The sequence below is a fragment of the Diceros bicornis genome, chromosome 31 (genome assembly GCF_020826845.1).
Source record: "Diceros bicornis minor isolate mBicDic1 chromosome 31, mDicBic1.mat.cur, whole genome shotgun sequence".
NCBI classification, from domain to species: domain Eukaryota; kingdom Metazoa; phylum Chordata; class Mammalia; order Perissodactyla; family Rhinocerotidae; genus Diceros; species Diceros bicornis.
The window spans coordinates 35,910,768-35,923,845 of record NC_080770.1 but is presented as its reverse complement, the minus strand read 5'-3'; the positions used below and the strand labels follow the sequence as shown (position 1 = coordinate 35,923,845).

Sequence of the window (13,078 nt, the reverse complement as noted above, 5' to 3'; positions counted from 1 at the left end):
CTTCTTCATTATTTGATGTAGTTTTCAAAGTGCCAGAGCTGGTCATTTTTAATATAATAAAGAGTCTCATTTTAAAATATGTGTTCCTGGAGAGGGTGATGGAAGTAAGTAGAAAATAATTTACTGTAGTGACTTGTTTTTCTCTATTGGATCTGTTATAAACCCAACAGCCATATAGCATTCTTTTTTCCAAATGACCTGATGGCACATAAATTTTCTTGCTGTGAATCGAGCAATCTGGGATCACACTATCTTCTCCCTCCTAGTCATGCTTTCAGTTGTAACAGTGACATTGTCAATAATATAGTGACAAATTTGCACACAGTCTAATATTTACTAAAATATATATATATCAATTGCAAACTTTGATAACATAATTGTTAAGTAAGGAACTATTTGCAGTGCACTTAAGAACTGATTGCTACACATTACTGTGTAGTGACATCATGGTTAAAACCATTCTTTGCAACATGTGGCCCATTTCAACTTTATTTTAAAGGAAAAGGTTCAATAATCTTTTTCTTTTTGAAGAAGAAAGAATTGCATTTCCATCTTACAAAATTGAGAACTTGTTTTGTGCCTTCGTTTTTGTCTTCAGCTCTTTATATTGCTTATTAATTCACATGTCCAGTTACTTCAGATTCATGGTGCTACCTCCTCTGCCTTTTTCATGGCTCTCACTTTAATTTTTCCATAATCCCGTCTGTGAGAGAGGTTTATCTCCACCTTCATATATCAAGGAAGGAACTGACCCTCCTTTATGTGAACTTGGAGACAGAGGCCAAAGTGAAGCCTCAGTGCCCCTCCCAACCAGTGAGCGGCAGAAGGGCTGCAGATTCCTGTGAATCTTTTTCTCCCCTCCTGGCTCTCTACATAGTTGGCATTGTCTCCATGGAGGAGCCCAGCTTGTTACAATCGAATTTTTGAAGTCTATAGAAGCTGGCTGAAGGATGAGACTGGCTAGAAAGGACACCAACAAGCAGTGTGCTCCTAAAGTTGGTGGCAGAAACATTAAGAAGAAGAAAACCTTTGCATTTATCTTCTTTTGTCTTTATCTTCTCGCTCTTTGTTTTCCTTTACTTCTATGGTACAAACCCTGTCCACGCCCCCATGGCGGTTTTTTTTTCCCTCAAATCCCCAGTACATAGCTGTATATCTCGGTTGTGGTTCAACCCATGGTGGTTCTTTTTCCTAGAGTCCCCTTGCATTTTATACATATCTCTTTAGTTCAAATTATTTCTGTACTGTAATTTATCTGTTTATACATATCTGTCTTCCTTGCAGACCCCCAACATTTCAAGACCTTTGGGCACATAGTATACACTTAAGTAGTTGAGTGAATCAATGAAGATCTTTTGTTGAATAAGATCTAAATAAATAAAATACTTACCCAGCACACGAATGCAAGCATTTGAGAGAGAGTTTTGTGTCTGCTGAAGCAGACTGTGGACAAGTTTAGGGGCTCAGTGCCAAGGTTACTCAATAGATTTAGATAAAATGAAAGAGATAATTAACTTCAGTTTTAAAATTCATGGAGAACAGGAGCAGGATATCTAGGTGTGACTCAGGACTTGATCATTCTTGTTGCATCTTTGAAAAATCCAGTCCTTTATCTTTCTATGAACATGTGACTGGCCAAGAGAGTGAACAGAGGACTGGCTTTTAGAAAGGCTATTTTGTCACAGGAAATCCTGGAGGAAAATATATGGAAGGAGAGCTGGTAGAAACATGGCAGAAACTTTTTGTGTAGAAACCCTAAAAATTGTGTTTACATGCTGGCTGAAAGAATTGTAATCCAACTTTTCTCCAATATAGATTTGAGCAGCTTTTAAATATCTAGGTATACAAAAGGATTACAATGGAAAATAGATCAAACCTAAAGGAATTTAGGATGGAACAATGAAATGAAGCTGAAATAATCCAGCGCACTGAAATGTGTTTCAGAAGGACCTGCAGTTTTTTTTTTAATGTTTTAATTTTGTGTGTGTGTGTGTGTGAGGAAGATCAGCCCTGAGCTAAAATCCATGCCTCTCCTCCTTTTTTTTGCTGAGGAAGACTGGCCCTGAGCTAACATCCGTCACCAATCCTCTTCCTTTTTTTCCACCAAAGCCCCAGCAGATAGTTGTATGTCATAGTTGCACATCTTTCTAGTTGCTTTATGTGGGATGCAGCCTCAGCTCGGCCAAAGAAGCAGTTCGTCGGTGCGTGCCTGGGATCCGAACCCAGGCTGACAGTAGCGGAGCTTGGGCACTTAACCGCTAAGCCATGGGGCTGGCCCGAGGACCTGCAGTTTTTAAAAGTAGTTGGAAATGTATCCCTCAGGTTTAAAGTAGAAAGGGAAATGGGAACAATTCTCTATCATCTCATGTCCATGAGATTAAAAGCAACAGTCTCTCAGAGAAGCAAAACTTCTCTGGCCTCTAATGTCCCAAAAAAGTGTTTTGAATGGTGCCTAATGAAAGAGATTCTGTGTGACGTAATGCAAATACAGTGTCATCAGCTCATTTTCAAGTTTAGTTCAAACACTTTAGGACACGTTCAGTTGAGGCAATGCAGAATTCTATAAGGGGCCAAGGAAGAGGCTGACAGCATTCTCTCTCAGCTTCTCACTTGAAGGGAGAAAATGTTCTTGAACAGATTGACCACGTCTCCTAAAGATAATGCTCCATCTTCAATTTTTCTTTTTGTAAACTCAGCCCACATTTCCCCTTACATATGCAAGCTAAAGCCTGAGTGTAGACATCCTTTGTTGGCAATGAGGAGCAGATCCATGCTATTAAATGATCAAATAGGCAGAACATACGGTTGGGCCCTTTCAGGAAAATTACAGGTTTAACCCCACCTTCATTGGTGGAAGGACATGGTATACCAGAATTAAAATATCTACCATTTATTATGTAGTTAATCATAAATCATGTTATTTAAATGAAATTTAATGAATTCTTCTTCTATTAAGTTGACTAGACTTTAGTCAACCTGATGTATAATTTTATATAGGTGCATTTTTACTTAAAATGTAAAACTCTTTAGAGACAGCTTCATTCAGTTTTAGAGGTGTATTTTGTATAGTTAGGTGTGATTTTATTTATTTTCCTTCATAGCAGAGAGGCCCATCCTAGTCTTTTTCTTGCTGCCCTCTCTCTACAAGATAAAACTCATCCAAGTTTATTTTGTTTTTTAAGGCATAGGCTTACTTTGTGATGATACAGAGATCATTTCTGAAACATATTTAGAACTATGGGGAGCCCAGAATTTTAGATTATGCTCAGAATTTTGTGATGTAACTTCAAAAAAAATGGAACATTTAAAGTTTTGCCAGGAAAGTTTTCTCCTACTTTGCTTCACAGTAATTAAAAAAAAAAAAAAAAAGCAGTTTAGTTTCTTAAATCTTCAGAAGGGTGAGTGAAGGATTTGGCAGGTTTAAATGTACCCTTGAGAGGGCTCTCTCTGAGTTACTCTTTCAAAGCAACCATCCCAGTTGATGAATATTTAATGGGGACTCTGTCAGTCCCAGAGATGAGAGAGGCAGTTCCTAAAGCTCCAGCAGGTCCTGGGAGAGGAGAGCACTGATAAGCAGTGCCATCAGAGCTTGGATGAAGCGTGGTCATTCTCAAGATGTTAGAACTGAGTGGAGTTCTCAAATGCAGCCCAGGGACTCTAGACCTGAGCCCTGTTCAGAAGCCAGTTGAGTTGTCATTTGCTCTGAGCATGGTGTTGTCGGGGAAGAGGGAGGAGCCCCCTCTTCCCTTTTCCTTAAGGTTCTTCTGGCTGGCCAAATAATTAAAAGACAGGTTAGCAGGAGAAAATAATACCAAGTATAATAACATGTATACATGGGAGAAACCAGGGAAACTGAGTTTCTCAACACAATGGCAGCGATTCTCATCTTAAATACCATCTTCAGCTAAAGACAAAGGAGGATGTTGGTGTAGGTAGTGTTTTCAGATTTCAGAGGGGAAGAATGCAATTCACAAGGAAAGGGCAATGTAAATATTTGTCAGAAAATTCTTTACAGGGCTGCCTATAGAGAATGTGGTTAGAGAGACAGAAATCACAGTAATCAAGAGTATATAAGACTGGCCCCATGGCTTAGCGGTTAAGTGCATGCACTTCGCTACTGGCAGCACAGGTTCAGAACCCAGGTGCGCACCGATGCACCGCTTGTTCAGCCATGCTGTGGCTGCGTCCCACATACAGCAACTAGAAGGATGTGCAACTATGACATATAACTATCTACTGAGGCTTTGGGGAAAAAAAAGGAGGAGGATTGACAATAGATGTTAACTCAGAGCCGGTCTTCCTCAGCAAAAAGAGGAGGATTAACATGGATGTTAGCTCAGGGCTGATCTTCCTCACACACACAAAAAAAGTATATAGATTTAAGACCTCTCCTTCTGTACTGATAAGAGTTTCCAGAGACAAGGCCATACCCCCCCTTCCCAGCACATGGAGGGAGATACCTTTACAAATGTAAATATTTGGTAAACAGAACATTGAAAAGAATGGCCTTATTGAGGACCCTGCCAGGCTGTCCATACCCAGAGTTAAATTCCCTTAGGCAGTTAGTGGGGAACGTCAAATGTCCGCCAGAGAAAATAATCAAAGTAACGTGATATATTTCAGGGTGGTCAATTTTGATTTCCCACAGTGTGTTCTCTCTGCTCGTGCCCCTTTTTGCCATTTCTCATGCTTTCCCTAACTCTTTCTCTTTCCTACACCTTCTTTCTTCTTTTTTCTCTCTTTCTTACTTTTACTCTCTACTATATTCCTTCTCCTTATCATTTTTTTCTTCCTTCTCTCATTGTTCTCATTCATTTTCTTTTTATTTTGTAGTACAGTTACTCTGTACATCACTTTCATCTTAAAATCTTGACCCTCTACAACTCCTATACTTCAGCTAGCTATTTTGAAGAGAGTATTTTGATAAATTTCTCTTAGATGTTATAACATGCTGACTCAGGGAAATAAAAACTATCACGAAAGGGATGGGGATGGAGAATAAATTCAGTTCAGGTAGTCATGAAATAAGACAGAGGGAAACTGAGAGCCTAGGTGTGGGTGTTCAAAATATTTCCTGATACATCTTTGTAGTTCATTGGTGTGGTAAACTGCATACAGTCTTATTTACTGTTGGAGCCCAGAAGTTTGCTCCTCTGGGCAAGTCAGCATGTCTTGGCCTATAGAAAAGACGCTAGGAAACACTGCCTGCATTTCTAATGTAAAGAGCTGTTCGTGTTCCACCAGGAGACCCTTTGGGCTCTTCCCTGCACTATCTGAATAGAAACAGAGGAAGAGAAGCTTTTCTCAATCTGCACAAAGCCGGGACCCTATCTTGAGTTTGAGAGGATTTGCATGTGACTGAAAACACAAGTGTTCCCGAGTTTGGATTTGCTTTAATAGGATCTATTGGCTGGCTTTGATGTTAAAGGTCTTTATTCAAAATTGACTACCTCTAGTGCTAAGTTCAGAGTGGAGATTTGTCAGTATAAGAGAGAAGAATCCCTTTTTGATTAACTCAGTGAAATATAGTATTTGGGAAAATGGTTATATTTGAAGGCCACTTGTTAATATTCTGTTGCCACAGTGACATCTGTTGGTAAGTGACTACTTCATGTTATTCTTAATGATTTCTGTTTGAAAGACACAACTTGAGCTTGATAAATAAATGGCAAGCAATAGGATATATTGGAGTATATGAGGAAGCCATTTGGGGTAAAGCTAATTCGGCCTGAATTTGTTTTTCCAAAAGGGCCTGTGGCCTGCATTGTGTAACTGCTTTGCCATGTCCCAAAGAGAAGAGTAAATGCCTTTAAGATAAGGATGCAACTTCCCCGCCACTGGCATTGCCTTAAGGATAAGCATTTCTCCCTAATCTAGGATTTGATTGCTGCAGTCATCCTGTGACCACCCAGCTCCAGACAACAGACCTGACACCATCCAAGCCCATCGAGACAGCAGACCTGCTCCCCGCTGTGTCCATCTATAGCTATTCTGGCAGGGCAACCTGGCAGGGCGGATCTTGTTATAGTAAAAGAGACATTGCAATCATATGTGATACTTTCTTTTTGACAGTATGTAACTGCTCTGTACACCCCACTTCTTTGTTGCCCTTCCTTCCTTAGGGAAGGAAGGCCCCAGGCCACGGTCCTCAAAAGTTGGCTCATAATAAACTCACCCCAATTTTGATTTATAGTTTGATTATGGATTATTTACATCGACAAGCTGACATGCAGGAAGTAGTAAAGGCACAGTGGTATCTGTGTTGCCAGATATAAAATCTTTCCTCCCTCTTTCCCTCCCCAGGATGCCCACTCTTCATGGTTTCACCTACTTCCATGCTGTGCTCATTCTTCTGATAACTCCTTTCATTCCCTCCTACAATTACTCAACAAATATTTAAACACCTACTCTATGCCAGACTTGGGATACACTAAGGAAAAAATTTTCTACAAAATCTCTGTCTTTACAGAGTTTGTTTTTGTTGGGTAAGAGAGATAATGGCTAAGTAGGCAGACAAGTGAATTACATAGTCTATCATGTGATGATCTGTTTCATGAAGAAGGTAAGTGACAGGCAATGGGGAGAGCTAGGGAGTGAGTGGGTTGCTACTTTAGAGAGCCCAGGGAGGCTGGAGCAAGGCCCAGAGGGAAGAGACAGGGCAGGAGGACATGCAGATGTCCCAGGGCTGCAGAGATGCTGTGGAGGGACTGTGACTCGGATGTCAGTGGGCAGCAAGAAGCCAGTGTGGCTGGAGCACAGTGAGCAAGAGCAGAAATGCAGCGAAGGTTTGAGATGTCAGGGAGGGTGAGCAGATGAAAGAAGGCCCCTGGGCCCATCAAAATTGTGCTGTAAGTGAAATGAAAACTTTCAATGTCATTTAACTATACGTTATACAATTTAAGTAGTAAATACCTTTTGTTTTTCTATAACCTTGTCACGTACATCAACTAAAATGTTGCTAAATTGAGAATGTCTAAATTATCCCCAGGAGTGACTGCTGTATCTTGTCAGGCGTCTGGTCTGCACAGCAGTCGGAGGTGGGAGTGACGTGACAGTCAGGAGATGAAGTCTAGTCTTCAGGTTGCCACCAACTGCTTGTGTTATGTCTCATCTGTAAAACGTGGAGGATGGAAAAGACGAGTGGTTTTCAGACTCCGATCCATGGAGCACTGGGGATTCCTGAAGGCTTTTTGTTTTTCTTCTTATGTTTGTAAACATCACTGCAAGCTTCACGTAGAAGAAAGTGTCCCCTAGCTTTAAAAAGATTCCTAGACTTGGTTATCCCTCAGGTTTTCCAGTATGAAGAATTTGCAGTCTCACAGACTCCCAAAGGACAGACTAAAGGAGCACAATCCCTTTCTCCCGAATGTCTCTGGTGACAGTGCTCATCATCTCTCATTCAAACTAGAAGGTGATTTGTCAATAGTGAGATATGGCATTTGAGACCCCATCCTTCAAGATGGCTGAGTTGTCATCTATCATTGTACATACTTACGATAAGTGAATAATATAAAAAGTGAATGTCTCAGCAGGTACTTTCTGGCACAAAATAGAAACTAGGAATTGAGAAAAGTAATTATGATTGATGTCTGTCAATAAGGGCATAGGGCTATTCTAATTTCAAAAGTAATTAACGGCATGAGTGTTAGTCACTGTACATATTAAATATATTGAAAAGCAGTCATGTTCTCATAACACAGAAGTATAACTGGAAGATAAACTGGATATTTTTGGTACTTATAGCTAAAGATATATTTTATTTAGTTCTATTTTCTTTTTTTTTTTTTAGATTTTATTTATTCATTTTTTCCCCCCAAAGCCCCAGTAGATAGTTGTATGTCATAGGTTCACATCTTTCTAGTTGCTGTACGTGGGACTCGGCCTCGGGTTGGTCGGAGAAGTGGTGCCTTGGGGCGTGCCCGAGATCCGAACCCGGGCCACCAGCATCAGAGCGCGCGCACTTAACCGCTAAGCCACGGAGCCGGCCCAAAGATTTAATTTATTTATTTATTTTCCCCCCAAAGCCCCAGTAGATAGTTATATGTCATAGCTGCACATCCTTCTAGTTGCTGTATGTGGGACGCGGCCTCAGCATGGCCAGAGAAGCAGTGCGTCGGTGCGCGGCCGGGATCCGAACCCCGGCCGCCAGCAGTGGAGCGCGTGCACTTAACCGCTAAGCCACGGGGCCAGCCCTAGTTCTATTTTCTGATTGAGGAAATGAGAAAATTTATTTTTTAGTATACTGACTATCTTCTTCCTTTCCAACATAGAATCTCAATCTGCTATTTTGGAAACTCCGAAAAAAATATTCAAATGTTGTTCAACAAGTAAGAAGATCTTGTTAGGATGTGGAATCCTTTTCTCTCTTATTTGTCATAAAATTGTGACAAACTCTGATTTATCTTCCTGTCTGCCCAGCTGGCTAGGCCACCTTGTTTCTCTAAGCCTGCAGGGGAATCCAATCAGCTGGAAGGGGATGTTTTCTTCTACTTAGACTTTGCAGAGGAAATCAACCTTGAAGTGGAACTGAGCACATGCTTTTCAGAAGCTGCATCATTCTCTACCCAGCCAGAACATTGGACCTGACAACAACTGGATCCAGAAGAAAACTGGCCACTCTAGGAGATGTCATGTGGAAATGTGCTTGGTTGGACTGATAATGACAAGGATATGATTTTTAACAAAATCTCTCAGAGCTTTTCTAAAATCAAATAATATTCTTAAGTTGCTTTAGTAGATGAAACATTAGTTAGTGTCTTTTTAATTTCCACAGCTTTTTTTTCTGTTACTAAAGAAGCCACATTTTATGTCTTTTTTTCTTGTACCAAAATGGACTCACTATTAAAAAAAGGAAACCTGCAAGAAAGGAAACACTCATATGGGATAGAAATTGTGGATAGCAGTTGCTACTTTTTATATAAAACTATCTGTTTAATCTATTTATACTTTCTCCCAACTTTGCTTTTCAAAATAACTTAGTATTAGAAATTACCAGTAAGAAGAGGGTGTGCTCTCTTGAGTGTGGTCCAGTAGAAGTCAGGCGACTGAGACGTGAGTTCTAGGCCCAGGTCTGTTTCTGGGTAGTGTGTGACAATGTACTTAGGCTCTCTGGAACGTAGTATTCCTTTCCGTAAAATTAAAGAATTTGATGATTTTTGAAAACTTTTCCAAATATTAAATGACTTCTCTTTTAAAAAGAAGCATACATATCCTCCTTAAACTTAAAAATTATCAAAAATGTTTTGTGACCTTTCACTTGTCAAGAACAACTGATGTCCCTTTAATTACATTTATTGAAAATAAAGATCATAAAAGTATAAATTTAGTAATCTAATAAATGAATTAGCATAAAAATGATCCAGGAAAAAATTTATGATCAATCAAGATACTACATTATGAAAGTATTACTGCTTATTACAGTATATAAAATTATGACACTAAAGTAGCAGGTTTTTCCAGTTTGTAAGTTTATATTGTTACTCACATATCACTATTAACCCTATTATGTTTTACAAGTAATAAAATATCTTGAAAGGAAAAAACAATAAACCAGCAGCCCTGCATTACACATGAAAGCTGTGCTCCCCTGGAGGGAAAATGAGGATACAACATTGGTCGAGTACTTCATTTTGTAATCCATTGGTGCCTCTCAAAACTATAGCTATTATTGTAAAAGTAAAGATACTCTTAAGAATAGTGCCACAAAACAGGTTTTCCCAGCTTCTTTTTGTCAAAGCTGAGACCTACATCAGGCTGGGGCACTTGAAGAGGCATGGTGGACTCAGCTGAGGGTTACTTAATTACTGTGAGATGATTAGCAAATAGCGAATAAGATGGAGAAAGATTAAAAAGAGGTAAAGGGAAACAAAGCTGGAAATAAGAATAATAGTGCCTTCAAAATATCCTCTCATTATTTTTATAGCTTTTTTTTTTTTTTTGAGGCATGACTAGGATAGTATGTTAGATTTTTCTGAATCCTTATCTCCAGGGCATATATTACTGAGTTCTTCATTATATATGAAAATGCCAAAGAAAATCTGGACAAAAGTATTCTATATTATCAACAAGGACAAAACATGTACAACATGTTAATTTATTATTATTATATTATTTATTATATTTTATATAATTTATATATATAATTATATAATTTTATATTTATTATTATATATTAAGATTCCAGCTGTAATAGTCAAGATATATATTCACGTGTGCAAAATTATGATGATTTTCTATTTTTCTCGGGCTATGAACCGTGGTAAAATATACAGTAATAAGCAGAAAACCTGATGAACTAGGTGATTTAAAACACCTGATATTACAGCTTGGCCATTCGAGGGTGAAATGGATGAATTTAAATTTCACACCTTCTCCTTTCTTTGTAGCCAGTGAAGTGTCTGGAAGACAGAAAACACATAAAACTAATTGAGAGTTAACAGTATTTGGAAGCAGTTGAGGTTAAGCACTCGACAATGATGTTCCTTACTTCTGGAGCTATTGACTCTTTGTTATGAGTTTATTGTATAGGCGGGTTCTCTTCTTAGATTATTTGTGTATGTGTCATAGAAGAGAGACAAAGAAGGAGAATTAACTGTCAATCTACTGTGCACCGGTTCCTTTACTGTATTATCTCATGCAATTCTTACAGTAATCTTTTAAAGTAACTATTATAATTCATATTTAACTGATAAAGAAAACCATGTTTACAAAATTGATCAAGGATAAGAGGGAAGATCTGAACATCAGTCTGTTGGGTTTTATGCCTCATATTCTCTCCACCGTGATAAAAATGGTACTTCAACATGGGTACTCACCGTCTGGCTATTTAATACCAGGTCCTGCCAACAGCATTGGATGAGATGAGATGAGAAGTTTATTTCCAAAGTTATTCTACTATATTTAAACTATATTATTTATGAGTCAGATGTCAAGACATGTTTTAGAGGCAGAGAGAGCAACTGATTAGTTCACCTACACATTTTTCAGGTTCATTATAACTTTCGTGTGCCACCTTGTGTCAACTTTACCAACTTTAATGCTTCACTGTTCTTTTTTAAAAAACTCACAATTTCACTTTTCTTGTAAAGCACCTTGCTGTTTTCTTCTTAGTCACTAGATGGCAGTTCTGTATGTCTGTAAATTACCACTGCAGCAGGAAACGAGAGGTCTTAAGCCAGTTTACTCTGTACAAATGATGGCCATAGGAGGATTTCTGGTCCATCAAGGCTGCCTGTGTTTTTCCGTGGCCGTAACGGGGATGTCTAGGACTGCTTAGTCAGAGGCACGAAGCAGAGTCAGAAAGCATCCTCTAAGTTCTTCTTCAGATGTGCGTTCAGGCACCTGCCCTCTCACCTGAGTACAATGGAGTTTGTTGAATGTGTTCTGACTCTTACTCTCTCTGTAGTTAATAAGTCTGGGAGCTCCATACCCCTAGAAAAAACACATGACTCATAAAGACTTTTCTCAACTAAACGGAGTTGAGGGTTGTGGTGTTGCCCGAGAGTCTGATGCTTAAAGAAAATACAGCTGGTGCTCATGAGGAAGAAAGAGGGTCAGCTACTCCTGGAGGGCTTTTATTGATGCTCCTATAGAATGAGCAAGTTTAAAATAAAACCACATTGCTTAAACCTCACTAACTGATTGTTTTGTTTTCAAATAATGTGCTCTGAAAATCTGCTATGTCTAAAAAACTATTTCATAAAACTGAAACAATTCTGTTTTTTATTCTCTGGTATTTGAAATACTATTAAAACTGTAACTCCTTTAACATTCTACAATATACAAACAGGCAAATATCAATTATATTCTCTAAAAATATTTGCTCCCATGCTAAATATTAATATATGGTAGCAAAACTGGTTACCACCCAGTTTTTAACTAATTTTTTGCTTTTGAAATTACATATAAAATTTGTGTTTTGAAGTATTTTCCTAAAACTCAGCATCTTTCTGACATAAATGGACTAGTTGAGAGGTAACTAGAATGAAATTTGATCTTTAAAACTCTAGCTTTATGTAAGAATTGATAATATCAGGCAGTTGAAAGTTGAGTCTCTCCACATTATATTTATTAATTGTGAATAGCCACATCTATTACCAAGTGCTGAATAATAAAAGGAAATTAAACAATATCAGCACTCTTATCCCACATGTGGTACAGTTTATATGCAAATAAATTCTCAAAGGTCAGAGAAATGCTTATGATTTCAGATAACTGGTAATATACTTCCTCATTCCAGTTTTAACCTCATTTGAAATTGACTTAAAATTCTTCTCTTAGGATCCTGGTCTAATCAGTGCCCCCTGCTCCCCTCAATGCCTCATTTGATTGCAAAGTTATCTGAAGAATTTAATATTCTTTTCCATTTGTTCTCTTTAAAATATCTGTGATAGTGATTTTTATACAATGACCAGTTGGTACAATTTATTATTAGTTTCAGAACCATCTTTATTTAGGAACAAATCAAGGAAATGTAGCCAGAAAAACCCAGGACCCTGTCACCGTAGCCGAATCAATGAACGCAATGACCAGGGACTGAGGAAAAGAAAAGTGGTTTAATTTTGCCAGCAAAATGAGGCTGTAGTGGGCACATGCCCCAAAATCCACAGTCCTCCTGAGGCATTAGGAGTTGAGGCTTTTAAAGGAAAGTCTGTGGGAAATAATATATCCTTGGTGACTGATTATTTGTTGGAGGAGGGATCCCAGTCTTCTGGCGCCAAGCCGGCTGTCATCTCTATCTACAGCGGGAGATCTAGGGCTCCATCAACCAATCTTCTCTCATCACCAGAAATTTGGCCTTGGGGTGTGGACGGCAACTATTGCCAATTAACCATTACAGTTTATAAGGTTTTAGGTGGGGGAGGGGAGCTGCGGCTTTGCAGTTCGGCGTCCTCCCATCAGCCTGCGTTTAGCTGAGTTAGGGGAGCTGCAGGTGTCCTCTGTTTGTCTGTCCCTGTGATGAATGGTGGATTCGGAGCCAGGAAGCGGGAGTTGGGGAGCTTCAGCTTCTTGATAATTTTGAGATCTCAGTCTCCCTGTAACAAACCACAAGAACTGGTAATTAGTCAGAGTTTCAGTT

The 13,078-nt window shown here is 38.9% G+C and overlaps 1 long non-coding RNA gene across 1 annotated transcript in view; it reads right to left on the bottom strand.

Moving 5' to 3' along the window:
* Window positions 1-12,440: 12,440 nt before the first annotated feature.
* The window catches only part of LOC131395256 (uncharacterized), a 29,137-nt gene continuing 28,499 nt past the window's right edge, over window positions 12,441-13,078 (bottom strand). The window contains exon 4 of the long non-coding RNA XR_009216323.1: window positions 12,441-13,034. This is a non-coding gene — a long non-coding RNA (uncharacterized LOC131395256). The remainder of the gene's footprint in view (window positions 13,035-13,078) is intronic.